The following is a 16,901-nucleotide window of genomic DNA, read 5'->3' on the forward strand; positions in this document are numbered from 1 at the left end:
TCGTGGAAGCCTTGTTGGTTGCAGCCTGCAGCTTCGTCCCGCTGGAGATTTTTGACTTCCATAAAAGAGACAAAGTCTGAACGTAGTCTGAACGTAGACCTCTTCACCGCAACTTTGTCCAGCGGCTCTGCGAGGACAACGACTCCACCTTGGACACCACCGGCTACCTTGCCCCACTAAACTTTACCTTTTCAAACATTTGTCCCTAAAAGTACAAAGGAAAGCGTTACAACCTGCTCTTTGTAACTCTGTCTTTGAAAGCACTCTAAAGCATACACCAGACAGCACTACTTGTTTATACAAAAGCAATAAATAAATATGTTTGTATTGATGGACAGTCCAACAAGCACTGGCCAAGCCAATAAGTCTCCTATTTTTTGTTCGTCCGTGCTTTTTGCTGAGGCTGTTCAGCATTTGCAAAGATAAAAAATTGGTTATTCTCAATAATGAAGAGCGTAAAAAAATAAAAAAGCGATTCCAATGCGATGACAAATATGGATGCATGCATCATTACACATGCAGGCATATGGTTCATAATGCTGCAGGAGCCTAAAATAATGGCTTTCTGTGTGTCGCCACTCATGTGTACGTACGCATTATGACTTAGTGGATTTTTTTTTTTTAATTGACTGTTTCAAGACACCCAGCATGGAGCAGCAAACACTAAAAAAAGTTAAAAAGTGGGTCCAAGCCATTTTTTGGTGAAAAGCAGTTTTCCATCCTCAGTTTCCACCTCGACATCCAGAGCAACACCAACACCACCAACCTCCTCAAATGCATGAATACCATAGGACTCACCCAACTCATCCACGATCCCACTCACACCACCGGACACACGCTGGACCCCATATTCACCTCCAACAACCACGACACCAAACTGACCTGGACTGACCACTACATAATCCATTTCAACATCATCAGCCCACACACCACCGTCCACCCTCAGCAGAACACACCCCATTGCTGCTGGAGCAAAATATCCAATACCCAATGGACTGACGCCCTCAATGGCTGCAATCCTGGCAGCGCTACATCCCTTGACCGGAGTATCAGGAACTTCAACACCTGGATCACAAACTGTGTGGACAATATCACCCCTATCAAAGATAGCAAACACAGGAGAGCCACAAAATAGGGCAGCTGGTACACCAGAGAACCTAGAGCAGAAAAATGCATCTGCAAACATCAGGAATGAAGCTGGCGCACTAGCAAAGACACCATCGACAGAACCTCCTTCAAGACCACCCTAAACCTCTGCCACCGACTACGGAGGGAGAAGAAGAGAGATGCCCTAGCTGCTCACAACGAATCCCGCTTCAATCACAGCAAGTGACTCTTCAACGTCGTCCGGGACTTCTCTAACTCCACAGCCACATAGAACAGCATCATCCCTTCCCAGGAGCGCTTACACAACGTCACCAATTTCTTTGATGACAACATCTCCACCATCTACAAAAACCTTGAACCCCAGCCCAAGCCTACAGACTTCCTCAAACTACACACCCACACTGTAACCAGCACAGACCACCAACCTACCACATGGAACCTGCTCACCTCCCAGGAAACCGCCGCCATCATGAACTCCACCCACTCGGGGGCCCCCAAGGACTCCTGCCCATACCACATCTTTAACCTCCGAAACCGCAGAATCAGTCACAAACTCACTACAATGCTCTGCACCTCGATAGCCACAGCAACGTTCTCAGAAGACTGGAAACACGCCAAGTGAAAACCTCTACTCAAGAACCGTCTGCTGACCCCAGCGAACTCAAAAACTATCAGCCCATCTCCTTCCTCCTTTTTCCCGCCAAGGTCCTGGCGAAAGCCATCAACAAAAAACTCACCAAACATCTCAAGCAGAGCCATCTTCTCGTATCTTCCCAGCCCAGATTCCACAGCATCACAGCATCGAGACCACCCTAATTATGGCAACCGATGACATCTGAGCCCTCCTCGATCGAGGAGAGATGGTGGCCCTGATCCTCCTGAGCCTCTCAGCAGCTTTCGACACTATATCACACTAGACGTTAATCGCTAGGCTACACAGCATTGGCATTCAAGTGGACACTTTCAGAGGGATCGCCTCATTCCTCACCAGAAGAACACAGAAGGTCTGCTTACTGCCCTAATCTCGGAACCCAAGGGAATTATCTGTGGTGTCCCTCGGCCCCACCCTCTTCAACACCTACATGACCTGTGGTGGCTCGTGACTTTTTAAAGTTGTGAGGTTTAATTGTTAGGGGCAAGTTTTACTTTGACTTAGCAAGACTACCCGACTGACACACGGGCGGTTGGGGATTCTCCCGCGAGTAAATTTTGACTGAAAACGGTGCAAATGGTGCATTTTAAAGCAAATTTTGTAAAATAATTTGTTGAAAAAGCAAGAAGAATCTAGACCACATATAGGACGTACATGGCCACTGACTTTCCTCTTAGTTCACTAAGGGCATTGTTGTAAGAGGAGGCTGAATGTATCTAGTAGGTTTATGTTTAAAAACTTCCACTTTTAATAAATGGCACTCAATGTAGTGATATAATCATTCTGAGGGACTGAGGTAAAACGTCTCTACATGTTAAAAAATACTCTTTTTTTTATTTTTGAAAAGGCTTTGCGACATGAGGGGGCAGCAAGCCACGTGGAGGGATGGCCCCCTTCGGGCTCAATCAGGAGCTCTGCAGCCAGAGTGCTGAGATGAGGGGGCCCCTGGAGCTTGGGAGGGCTGCGGGCGGGCCTGTGTTACGCCCCTGTGCGGTGGATGGTTTACACTGCATTGCATTGAATTGTAATCGGTGAGGCATTGAAGCAGTTTATGGCTTCACAGAAAATAAATACGCAGGCATAGTCTATGAGTTGGCAGGTCTCATGGGGCATATTTGTTTTAGAGCTATGGTGCGAATTTTATCCGAACATTGACAAACTTGCTGCTCAGTGGATGGCTATCGCCGAACACCTGCACTTCCAGATCCACGTCAACCCCAAGACCACTCTCAGAGGCACCCTCATCTACAGACCCCCAGGACCACGCACACAATTCAGCGAGGACATCGCCGACTTCATCAGCCCGCTCGCCCTCCCCTCAACCGACTACATCCTCCTCGGGGACCTCAACTTCCACCTGGAGAACAACGACGACCGCAACACCACCACCGTGCTGGAAAACCTCGCAAACCTGGGACTCAAGCAACTGGTGACCACCCCCACCCACCTCGCCGGACACACACTCGACGCCGTCTTCTCATCCAGCAAAGACATCGCCTTCAGCCACGCCACAGGACTCCACTGGACGGACCACAGCTGCGTCCACTTCACCTTCAGAAGAACGACGACCCACCACCACCAGCAACAGGTTGCCCGAAGAAGCTGGAACAAGATCACAGCCGACCAGATCACCGCCTCCCTGAGTCAGCACCCTCCCGCCAGCTCAGCGAACCCCAGCCAGGCCGCCGACAACCTCACGAAGTGGATCAGCAACTGCGCGGACGAACTCGCCCCTCTGAGGACCCCGCCCAGCAGACCCGGCAGCAAGAAAGCCCCATGGTTCACCAACGAACTCAAGAGCTCCAAGAAGAACTGCCGAGCCCTCGAGAAAGTCTGGAGAAGGGAACCTACACTGGACAACATGACCACCCTCAAGCTTGCCACCCGGAAGCACCACCAACTGATCCGCGCCACCAAGAAAACTGCATTCAAGGACCGACTGGACAACAACGCACACAACTGCAAGGAACTCTTCAACATCGTGAAAGAGCTCTCCAACCCCAACGCCAGTAACAACGACATCACCCCATCGCAAGACCTCTGCAACTCCCTCGCCTCCTACTTCCACAACAAGATCGCGGACATACACAACAGCTTCAGTAGTCAACCATCGCACACAACGACCGCAGCAATGCCACCCACCACCACCCTCCGCGCCTGGACTCCGATCAGCACCGATGACACCGTCCGCATGATGAACTCCATCCACTCCGGATCTCCGACCGACCCCTGCCCTCACCACGTCTTCAACAAGGCCGACGCTGTCATCGCACCCCACCTGCGGGACATCATCAACACCTCCTTCGACACCGCCACCTTCCCGGAGAGCTGGAAGCACGCCGAACTCAGTACTCTACTTAAGAAACCAACAGCCGACCCCACCGAACTCAAGAACTACCGCCCCATCTCGCTCCTCCCGTTTCCAGCCAAAGTCATCGAGAAGACCGTCAACAAACAGCTGGCTGCCTTCCTCGAGACGAATGGATCCCTCGACCCCTCACAGTCTGGCTTCCGAGCCAACCACAGCACCGAGACCGCCCTGATCGCTGCCACCGATGACATCCGAGCCCTGATGGACAACGGAGAAACAGCGGCCCTCATCCTCCTAGACCTCTCCGCGGCCTTCGACACTGTCTGCATCCGCACCCTAGTGCAGCACCTCAGGAACGTCGGAATTCAGGAGAAGGCACTGGAATGGATCGTCTCCTTCCTCGACGGAAGAACACAGAGAGTCCGCCTACCACCGTACAAGTCAGAGGCCACCGAAGTCATCTGCGGCGTCCCTCAAGGATCCTCGCTGAGCCCCACCCTCTTCAACGTCTACATGAGCCCCCTCGCGGCCATCGCACGCCAACACAACCTGAACATCATCTCCTACGCCGATGACACCCAGCTGATCCTCTCACTGACCAACGACCCCGCCGCTTCCAGAGCCAACCTTCACGAAGGTATGAAAGATGTAGCCGAATGGATGACGACCAGCCGCCTGAAACTGAACTCAGACAAGACGGAAGTCCTCATCCTGGGCTCCTCGCCCTCCGCCTGGGATGACTCCTGGTGGCCCCCCGCCCTGGGCACCGCACCCACACCGACAGACCACGCACGCAACCTGGGCTTCATCCTGGACTCCTCCCTCTCCATGACCAGACAAGTCAACGCCGTCTCCTCGTCATGCTTCAACATCCTGCGCATGCTACGAAAGATCTTCCAGTGGATCCCCACCGAGACCAGGAAGATGGTCACCCAGGCCCTTGTCACCAGCCGACTGGACTACGGCAACGCCCTCTACGCCGGAACCACCGCCAAGCTCCAGAAGAGACTCCAGCGGATCCAGAACGCCTCAGCCAGACTCATCCTCGACATCCCCCGACGCAGCCACATCTCCGGACATCTGAGAGACCTGCACTGGCTCCCCGTCAGCAAGAGAATCACCTTCCGTCTCCTCACCCACGCACACAAAGCCCTACACGACCAAGGCCCGAGCTACCTCAACAACCGCATCAACTTCTACGCTCCCAAACGCCACCTCCGATCAGCCAGTCACGCCCTCGCCGCCGTCCCCCGCATCCGAAGATCGACAACAGGAGGAAGGTCATTCTCCCACCTGGCCGCCAAGACCTGGAACTCCCTCCCGACCGACCTGCGCCTGACCCAAGACCACCTCTCCTTCAGGAAGAAGCTCAAGACCTGGCTGTTCGAGCAGTAGCAGCACCCCCCCCCCCAAGCGCCTTGAGACCCTCCGGGTAAGTAGTGCGCTATATAAATGCCCATGATTGATTGATTGATTGTTGGATCGCAGCTGCTTACTTACAAAGCAAACAATCAGTGCATGTTTCCCTAAATACAAAAAATGCCAGCACTATTTCCAAGTCCTTGATTATTTACATAAACACAGTGTGTGTTAATATTCACTTATTCCCAGAATTAACCCTTCAGCATCTCTGCAAATAATCTTACACATTGTTAGAACAAGTACAGGCCAAGGAGTGCAAGAATGGGTGGAGCATTAGACACACATTACTATGACCCAAATGCAGCACTGAACGCATAGGCAGATATGGTTAAGCTGACCACCAGGAGTCTATAGCTCATAATCTGTAAGTGAGCAGCTTGAAAAAATAAAATGGAAACTCTTTCTTACTTATTCAAACAATTCAAGTGTGTGAGAACCAGCTACCTGCCAGCGAGTCAAGGTAGTGAAGACTCAGACTGAGGTCAAATATAAAATCAGGTATTTCTATAGAGCATTTCAGTGCCTCTTGGAATACTTCAGAGCTGTGGATTCCTGCTTTAAATAAATATTCTTAGCACACTTAAAAAAAAAACCTTGGACCTCATGCTTACAGCAAGTATATCATTCTCACTGACTTCATTTTAGAGCAATGGCGCTTAAAAAAGGCAGCCGCAGGAACATGGTCAGCGACTAGCTGCCGCCTCCCCCCCAAACCGGCACCCAACACCCAGAAACGTGGACACGAGACTTCTTTACTTTTTGGAAGGCGGGCGCTAGTCGCCCGGCCGTATTTATTAAGATATGAAATTAAAAAAGGTTTTAATTGCATGATCAACAATTTATACAAAAATCAGCAGGACATTAGGTACAAAATATTGTCAACAAGTTTGAGAGCCTGACCTTAACAAAACTCTAATACATGTTGTTTCCTAACCGAGACTAACATCCTCATCTTGATTTTTGTACATTTCTGGCCATATGGCAAGGTCACCACCGGTGTCAGGTCCTACAAGCTGCGCCTCCCCTAGAGACGTGCGCATGCGCAGTGTTACCCCGGGAATTGCCCGGTCTACGCCCTGAACTCCATTTACCCACTAAAGGAGGGCCCTTACTCTGCGCCGGTGGCGTCATGAGTCCACGCGCGCGGGGTGGCTACCAGCCTAAGGAAAGCGTGAACTACTCCTACCCGCGCTCCTTTGCTTTGCAGCATCCATTACCTTGCCCCTGGAGTTCTGGGAGTGGCCCGCAGGCCCCTCCCCCTGGGCGGGAACCTCCATAGGATGATGCCCGCCCCCTCAGACCTCAAATATGTGCTCACCGATAATGACCTTACCGCATGCCACAAACCTAATAAATACGACGACCTATGGAAAAAATTCTAAAGGACAGCTACACTGGCTAATAAATAACAGCATTACCGTACAGCTACAAAGGGAAAAAAGGCCTAAAGACACTTGGCATCCAAGAAAAGTACTTTACACATAAATCGAGAAAAAGGGGAAAAAATTCATAAACATACAGCATCATCGAAATATACCGACAGATCCATTACTCTTACCATGTAATACATGTGGACAGTACCTTCGCAAACTTACCATTAAAACGGACATAATGAATGCCACAAAACTTTGTTCTAAGGGATGGTGGGTGGGAAAACAAAGAAGCCCCGAGCGCGGGGCACACGGTGCTGTGGGAGAGCGTCCAGGGACAAGGGGGTCTCCTGGGCGCTCCCCACCTCTTTATTCTCCAGGGGCCAGGCGGGGGGGGGGGGCACGCCCCCCCCCGGCCCGCCCCCCCTGACCCGGACCTTTTACCTGGCATCCGGGTCAGGGAGGCCGCCGGCCAATCGGTGGTGGGTCGCGCCCCCCAGGGCCCGCCCCCACCACCGAGAGACAACCAAGGAGAATGGGGGGGAGACGGTCGCCGCGCCGCCATGCGTGCGGGGGGGCCGAGGGCCCCCCCTTTTCAAGTGGTGCACAACAGTTTTGCGTCTTGTTCTGACTATAGCGATGCTAAATTAGTGTGAGGGGAATGTGTACGTGTGCTTACCACAAATATTAAAATAAAAGCAGTAGCCTGAATCTAAGCACATCCCAGTGGCCCTTAAGTTGCTTTCTGTGCTTGGACTGATTCTTAGCCTCACTCACAGACAAGGAGTGGGGCTTGCGAACCAGGCACTGTTCATTTCTTCATTTCTTCACACTTGGCGCGCGACTGCCTGACCGTGCAGTCATCCTTCACGAGATCCTATGCAGTATTTCACTTCAGAAATTAACACGAGGCCTAGAACAAGGTATATAGAGAGACCGAGACAAGGGAGGCTTGGGTGGGTCTTCCAAGCTGTATGTACTTTGTGTAGTTTAAAAAAAAACTGAAACGATGAGGTAGACGCAGCTCGACCTCGGCGTTTGCTCTAAAAAAAAAACCTAAACACTAAATGATGTTTAAGTTTCGTTGCCAACTCCATATCCTAAGATTCCGGGCAAATTGCATAATCTCCTTGTGCCTATAAATATCTGGTCTTATGTAATGTAGCCAGGGTGCTCATGTAATGCGTGTAACGCGTGCCAATACCTTTGAGAAAGGGCTCCGGCTGAGTGACAGCAACATAACGTTTCCAAAAGTTGAAGAACCAGGCACAGGGGAAGGAAGAGAGAAGCCAGCTGCACACCTCCTACAGCCCGCCCCTCTCATGATGACTATTACATTGTTACCACCCAGTGCCACCCAATCCCTCTCCCTATCAGCCTGCCCCGCCCCCTGCCTTTGAAATGAATGGAGTTCAATGAACTCCTCCCAGGGCCATTGTGTAAGTGCCTGAAGAGCAACATTATCCACGGCATTTTAACCCGGCACACCCTCTGCCATGATGTGACTGCTGTAGCTTGTGCCTGCAGGTCGAAGAAGACCTCGCCTAGCTGGCACATGCGCAGCAGGACGCCTGCAAAGTATATTATAAATACGAGTGCAGCAAATAATAATTTCCTTTTAGCTGCTTGACATTGTTTTTTCTATTCTTACTCTTTCCTCAGGGTTGCAGGGCAATGCCCCTTTTGCCCAGTAATACCAGCTGCCCCTGCATGACACTCCTGGCCAACATCAGTAGATCCCACTGACTCAACATCATATGATACACAGAAAATACTCAACTCATCCACTCCTTCTCCAAGGACCCCACCACTACCAGAACCAGCTTCCACAATGCCTGCTGGATGAGAAACAACTGCCTGAAGCTCAACACTGACAAAGCGGAAGTACTAATCTTCTCCTACAACAACACTCCCTGGAATGCTTCCTGGTGCCCTCTGAACTAGGACCAGCACCCTCCCGGTCGGACCACGCCAGAAACATTGGCATCCCTTGACAGCAACCTTGCCATAAAGTCCCTGAACAACAAACTCTCCTCTGCCTGCTTCTTCACTCTACGCATGCTATGAATGATCTTCAAGTGTCACCCCCTGAACACTAAACACACTCATCACCATCAGACTAGACAACAGCAAGCTCTCCACTCTAAGATCACTGCAATTCAGAATGCCGCTGCCAGACTGGCCTCCGATCTCTTCCCAGAGCCCCACACTACCCGTCACCTCAAGAAACTCCACTGGCTGGTGCAGAAGAGTTGCCAGTTCAAGCTGCTGACCCACGCATAGCAGACCCTACACAACCTAGGACTGACCTACATCAACTATTGCCTGAAATTCCACCAACCATCCAGACAACTACGCTCCACCTCCCGCTAGCGCGCCCACACTTCCCACATCGACAGAAGCACGAGCGGAGGACGCTCCTTCTCCTACCTTGATGGAACGGCCTCCCCGCTGCATACTTCCCCATCTGTACCGGAATTCCAACAGCGCTCAAGACCTGGCTATTCGACCGAGTCCCTCGGCCGCTCAAGTGCTTGGATACCCTCTTGGTTGATTAGCTGCATTATACAAATCAAATGATTCATTCCAGCTGCAGACTGCAGTTGCAGGGCCCTCGTAAAAAGGAAAAAACAATGAAAAGGGGAGAGGTGAAGGCGGGGTGGAGAGTAGTGGTGGCTGTTAAAAAGTAAATGATGCCGAGCAGCAACAGCAGGTGGGTGTGCAGCGGAGGAGATGATGTGGGAACAATCAATGCCAACAGTGCACCAACTGGGAGGGGGAGGCAGGAGAGTAATAGAGGGGCTTGGGTAGAGGGATTGAATATTTTTTTTAATGGCAGAGGGGAAAGGATGGTGGAAGAAACAGATGAAATGGGGTAGTTGAGACAACACGGAACACGATGGGGAAGGGATTTGAGGGTGGAAAAGCAAGGAAATACAAACATTCCCATGGTGTGCTTATAAAGGAAATAAGCATTGGTAAAGCCAATAGGTCTCTGCTCTCTAATGACCAGCTATCACGTTTGTCAGTGCTTTTTTGCAGTCGCATGTGGTGCATATACATGCAGTCAATGGTAATTTTGGAATGGCTTTTCTAGTCCAGAAAAGTCTGGGAAAATTCTAAGTTGGTAGCTGGTGTTAAAACACATCCTCATTTGTGCATCATGACACATGAATGGTGTGTATGTACATGCATCGCGACGCAGGCAGTCTTTTTCACTCCCCAGTATATCATGGTGGACAACAATGTTAAAACCATCAATTCAAATGCTAAAAGAAATCTTTAAAAGGAGCGCAAAGAGCGAAAAAAAATTGTGAGTGGCTGGGCAGCACTTTGCAGCTTCCAACCATCTTAAAAATGTAAATAAATAAATAAACATTCACATGGTGACTGAGTGAGACTCGGAATGGGCAACCAAAATTAGATAACAGGTGTGAGGGGGAATGAACAGAGAGTGCAAACTTTATTTTTATAAAAACAGAGAGGATGCAGTGGGGAAGCAACATGAGGAGTGAGAGGAGAGTGGGGGAAAGTTGAATGAAAAAGCAGCACAAGTGGGAGACAGTAGGAAAAAACATGCACTCCGATGGAGTGATTACAAAAAATGAAAAACTTAGTTCTAGTAATGCAACCAAGGTCAGCAGTGGAAGGATATATGTCAACCAATGAGAATACTGTGGTACTGAAATGCCGCTGTGCAGGAGATACAAATGAATAGGCAAGAAAGACATTGAATCAAGAGTAGGAAAGGGAGGTGGGCCACAAAGCCATCAAATAACGTGCAAGAGGCTGACCTAAAGCCCACTGTATGTATATTGAAAATAGTAGGATTAGCCAACAGACAGCTAAAGTTAAGGCTAAAGTTGTAAGTGGTAGGATACAAGCCATCCACTCAAAAGGATGATGAAGAAGGTATGCTCCATGGGAGGGACAAACAGAAAAAGAGGAAGTAAAACCGCTAAATAAGAAGCAAGCAAATGAGACTGACAAGAAACCAACCAGTAAAAAGTAACAGGTTGGCACAAAATCAACTTATAAGTAGTGGTATCATCCACAATAGGTCTTAGAAAAAGGACAGCTAAAAGCTCTATGTAGGCTAGAATGAAAAACATAATTTGCATTGGCCAATGGAAAAACGTTGTTTCTATTGATGAGTGGAAATATGCTCAGACTGGTGCAATATTGTCAGACACTGGTGCAAAGTCACTAGGCACCAGTGTGGAACTACCCACCAATGGTGCAATTTAGGTGATCTGGCCAGAGAAGTCAAAAGAAGGCAAATAAGTCTTTCAAGTTGATTGTTTTCTTTCCAATAAATTGGAGCCACGTACAATGGTTCTTGTTACTATCCCCTAGTTAAATCTATGGGTAATGGACATCCACACCCAGCATTTAGTGCATGAGTACATATTAGCTAAGGTATCAATCAATCAACCAATCATCAGGGCTTCTATAGCATGGCTTGTCACCCTTGGGGGTCTCCAAGCGCTGTGAGGTTTCAGCGATCTTCGGTTGGAAAGAGATGGTGATTGAAAAGCCAGGTCTTCAGCTGCTTCCTCAGAGAGAAGGACGTGTGCAGGTGGTGGGGAAGGTCTTTCCAGGACTTGGAGGCGAGGTAGGAGAACAGGTATCCTGGTCCTGTAATAAGACATAACCCTGAAGTGGTCACAATGTTGGGTCCTTTCATAGGATAATATAGCACTTTACAGCTACCTCAAAGCACTAAGGACACAGGGGACATGAAAAAGAGGTAGCAAAACAGAGGAAAGGATAAAAAAGAGAAAAGGTGTGATGAATTTACTTTCTCAGCGTTCCTCCCTTTAACTTTTGCATCTTCCTGGAAGGATGGATGGATGGTGCATTGAGAGTAGCCGCCTTAAGGTCTGTCTGCTAAGATTGTTAGGAAGAAAGAAGCAGAAGAGAGAAAGAGAGAGCAGAAAGAAGGAAGCCTCCTTAAGAGAAGAGGAATTGCAATAAGCTATTATAGATGCCTGGATTTCCTCATTCAGAGAAAGTGATGAAAACTCTTTAGTCTTCTTTCTTAGGAAAAGGGAGGGCTGTGGATGCTCTAACCTTGCTGTGCTGGAAAGTGGTGAACTGGTGCCAGGCTTGAAACACAGAATTCTATGCTCCCCCTCCTTTGGAAGAGGCATGTAACCCACGAGATTGCATCAGTTGGAACTATCCTGTATGCTTATTGCTATGAAAGGTTATTTGACAAATAGAATGTGAGGAGTATAGCCCACTTGGACAGGTCATGTTTATCATGTATTTACTGGTTAGCTCCCATCCATTACTTTTCCCATGATGCATATTTGCAAATTGCCTACACTACTCTCCCAGCACAAGCCTTAGGCTTCTGTAAGTGACAATCAATTGTAGCCAACTCTAATAGTTGGTGCTATCAGCTGTTGCCTGGCACAGCTGCCTCTCTCTCTCTAGTTGAAAACTCTCTCTCTCTAGTTGAAAATACCATATATATATATATATATATATATATATATATATATATATATATATATATATATATATATATATATATATATATATATATATATATATATATATATATATATATATATATATATATATATATAAAATCCACAAGAGTTACCCCAACAGAAGAGCCCACAATCAGGTTTCTTGTTGCTTACTCGATTTTTTAATGAAGGCTGCATCAATGAAGGTTAAAAACACTCAACAGCATGCTCGTAATTGCCTGATGCATTTCGTGACCTTCTCACTTCTTCAGAGGCATATGAACAGGATTTGCGAGCCTTGGGTGCTCCTACATTTTAACTCGATATCCAGCCCCCAGTGGGCGTGGCCACTCGCATGGCCTGCTGGAATCTGTAGTCACCAAAGAAATAACGCTCCAGTGAGCTGGCACGCAGTCCTGTGATTGTTCAAAATATTAATCCACAGTGGGTTGCTTGGCCGTGTTTACCTTGACTGCTGCACATTTCTGCCTTCATTAAGAAGCACCTGTCCCAAAGCGCACACGCCGCTTGTGGCGTTGCATGGGTCCGTTCTGTCACGGCGGGGCTCTTCTACGGCTGGGCCAGCCGTTAAATACAAAATCCACAAGAGTTACCCCAACAGAAGAGCCCACAATCAGGTTTCTTGTTGCTTACTCGATTTTTTAATGAAGGCTGCATCAATGAAGGTTAAAAACACTCAACAGCATGCTCGTAATTGCCTGATGCATTTCGTGACCTTCTCACTTCTTCAGAGGCATATGAACAGGATTTGCGAGCCTTGGGTGCTCCTACATTTTAACTCGATATCCAGCCCCCAGTGGGCGTGGCCACTCGCATGGCCTGCTGGAATCTGTAGTCACCAAAGAAATAACGCTCCAGTGAGCTGGCACGCAGTCCTGTGATTGTTCAAAATATTAATCCACAGTGGGTTGCTTGGCCGTGTTTACCTTGACTGCTGCACATTTCTGCCTTCATTAAGAAGCACCTGTCCCAAAGCGCACACGCCGCTTGTGGCGTTGCATGGGTCATTCATTGATGCAGCCTTCATTAAAAAATCGAGTAAGCAACAAGAAACCTGATTGTGGGCTCTTCTGTTGGGGTAACTCTTGTGGATTTTGTATTTAACGGCTGGCCCAGCCGTAGAAGAGCCCCGCCGTGACAGAACGGACCCATGCAACGCCACAAGCGGCGTGTGCGCTTTGGGACAGGTGCTTCTTAATGAAGGCAGAAATGTGCAGCAGTCAAGGTAAACACGGCCAAGCAACCCACTGTGGATTAATATTTTGAACAATCACAGGACTGCGTGCCAGCTCACTGGAGCGTTATTTCTTTGGTGACTACAGATTCCAGCAGGCCATGCGAGTGGCCACGCCCACTGGGGGCTGGATATCGAGTTAAAATGTAGGAGCACCCAAGGCTCGCAAATCCTGTTCATATGCCTCTGAAGAAGTGAGAAGGTCACGAAATGCATCAGGCAATTACGAGCATGCTGTTGAGTGTTTTTAACCTTCATTGATGCAGCCTTCATTAAAAAATCGAGTAAGCAACAAGAAACCTGATTGTGGGCTCTTCTGTTGGGGTAACTCTTGTGGATTTTATATATATATATATATATATATATATATATATATATTATTTTTGTGATTTTATACTGCGCAGGTGTGGCCGGGAGGCATCAGAGTCCTTTGCAAGAAAAAAGTTGCCAAACAATCGCAGCAGGAATACATTAGTTACACAAACCCACATCAAGAGTAATTAGAAGAAAAGCTGTATACGACTGCAGTTCCCAAACAATCAGCGCAGCAGTACAATTGTGAAACAAACATCAGAAAAATTAAAGTAGACATTCAAGAGCGAGAGGGGACGACAGGAATTTAATCCAAATAGCTTTGAGATATGTGTTCTGAAGACAGCATGGCATGTGGCCATGCAGTGTCCGAGAGAGGTAGTTTCAAATTCTTGTGGCCTTGCTGGAGAATGACTGGTTCATCGAGCACTCTAGCTTGAGAGTGGGGGAGGGGGGCTCCTTTAGAGTGTTTCTTACACAATGTTTTGCATCCAAACAATTACACTTTTTGGTTAGGTATGCAGGCGAAGAGGAATACAGAGCCTTTTGTGTGGTACAGACAATTTTAAACTGTGCTCTTGCCTCAACAGACAGGCTATGGTGGGTTAGCAGGATGGGAGTTATGTGGTGAAATGTTTGTGACTGGTAACAAAGTGAACCGCAGCATGTACCACTGCCCTGAGCTGACCTTCTGGGATAGGTTGCCTGACTCTCCAGGGCAGCCTAAGTTGGAACTGGGCATTCTTGGCTGCTGCTGTGATGTAACTGTAATTGTAAATGCAATTCAGAATTGTATTTATATAGCGCTTACTACCCCTGATGATGCGTTGAAGTGCTTTGAGGCGATTAGCACGCTACTCCAGAACTCAAGGTTAGAGTTTAATAGTTAGAAGATTAGTAATAAGTGTTTTTTTCCCCTTGTGCATTAGTTGTGTTAAGTTTGCGGTCTTGATATCTTGTGTGTTTAGTAGAGTTTACAGTAGGGATAGAATGACTGGGATGTATTTGAAAATCGGAGGTAGGTTGTTGTTTATGTTAAGTCTGGGATAAGTCATAGGAATATGTGACGTTATTCCGCAAACTTTATTCCCGCATACCATGACTCCACATTTATTACAACGCATGAGCAATTACTCCGCAGTACCATCACTCCGCAATCTTTTACCCCGCATCTAACTTTACCACACATGCCTTTACAACCCAAAGGCATGTGTGATGAAGTTATAAACTTAGTAAATGTACTTACCATTTATATTTATATATATATATATATATATATATATATATATATATATATATATATATATATATATATATACATATATATATATACTTAATAATGCATCTGTATATAAATATATATTTTTTTATTTACATTTTTTACAATTTTTTATATATATATATATATATATATATATATATATATATATATATATATATAATATATATTTTTAAACGACTCTTTTCACCCTAAAAACGAATCCCACCCTAGTCCCTTAAAATACCCCAGCACCCCAAAATACTAACCCACCCTTACTCCTTAAAATACCTCAGCACCCTTAAACACTAACCCATCCTGACCCTAGAAATACCCCTGTACCCCAAAACATAGCCCTGAACCCTGAAAATACCCCTGTACCCCAAAACCCAAACCTAGCCCTAAACCCTAAAAGACCCCTGTACCGCAAAACCGAAACCTACCCCTGAACCCTAAAAGTACCCCTGTACCCCAAAACCCAAACCTATCCCTGAACCCTAAAAATACCCCTGTACCCCAAAACCCAAACCCTAAATTACCCCGTACCCCAAAACCGAAATCTACCCCTGAACCATACAAATACCGCTGTACCCCAAAACCCAAACCTAGCCCTGAACCCTAAAAGACCCCTGTACCCCAAAACCCAAACCTACCCCTGAACCCTAAAAATACCCCTGTACCCAAAAACCCAAACCTACCCCTGAACCCTAAAAAAACCCTGTACCCCAAAACCCACACCTATCCCTGAACCCTAAATTACCCCTGTGCCCCTGAACCCTAAAAATACCCCTGTACCCCAAAACCCAAACCTATCCCTGAACCCTAAATTACCCCTGTGCCCCTGAACCCTAAAAATACCCCTGTACCCCAAAACCCATACCTATCCCTAAACCCTAAAAATACCCCGTAACCCATAACCCAAAACTATGGGGCCGATTATGATGGCGGACGGACCTGAGTCCGTCCGCCATCATAGCGTAGGAGGGAACCTCCGCATTGCCTGCGGAGTTCCCTCCTGTGCAATTAGGATGTGACCGCCACCCTGGCGGTCACATCCTCAATCTTTAACATTGCGGCGGGTGCAGCTTCAAGCTGCACCCGCCGCAATGTTAAAAGTGCATGCACGGCATTTGCGTGCACAAAGCAGCAGGCACCGCGCGGTGCCTGCCGCTTTGTGCACGCAAATGCAGGGGGGTACCATAGGTACCCCCCATGTGCACCCCCCACCCCCCTTCACCCAGGGGGCCCGCAACGGGCCCCCGAAGTGAAGCTCCGTATGCTTTTCCACGGCGGAAAAGCCGCCGCGGAAAAGCATACTTTGTACTCCATCATAATATGGATGGCGGTGTCTGATAGACACCGCCAGCCATGTTAATGCTTTTCCGCTGCGGGCGGAATCCGCTCGCGGCGGAAAAGCGGAGGACAGATTGTAAGACCCACCAGCCATCCTAATATGGCGGTGGGTCTTTCAAGGCTCCGCTGCGGATTTCCCGCATCCTCCGGGCCGGCGGTGGCTTCCGCCGGCCCGGTGGATGCGGGAAATCCGCCATCGTAATAGGCCCCTTAATCTGAACCCTTAAAATACCCAAACACCCCAAAACATATACCTCAGTACCCCAAAACATATACCCCTATACCCATACTTACCTTATCTTAACATAAAAAAAAACATGCTTTTACCATGCATGCATTTACAACGAATTTCGTTGTAAATGTATGCGTGGTAAACGCACA

This window comes from Lissotriton helveticus, chromosome 5_1, assembly GCF_964261635.1.
Source record: "Lissotriton helveticus chromosome 5_1, aLisHel1.1, whole genome shotgun sequence".
In the NCBI taxonomy this organism is placed as follows: domain Eukaryota; kingdom Metazoa; phylum Chordata; class Amphibia; order Caudata; family Salamandridae; genus Lissotriton; species Lissotriton helveticus.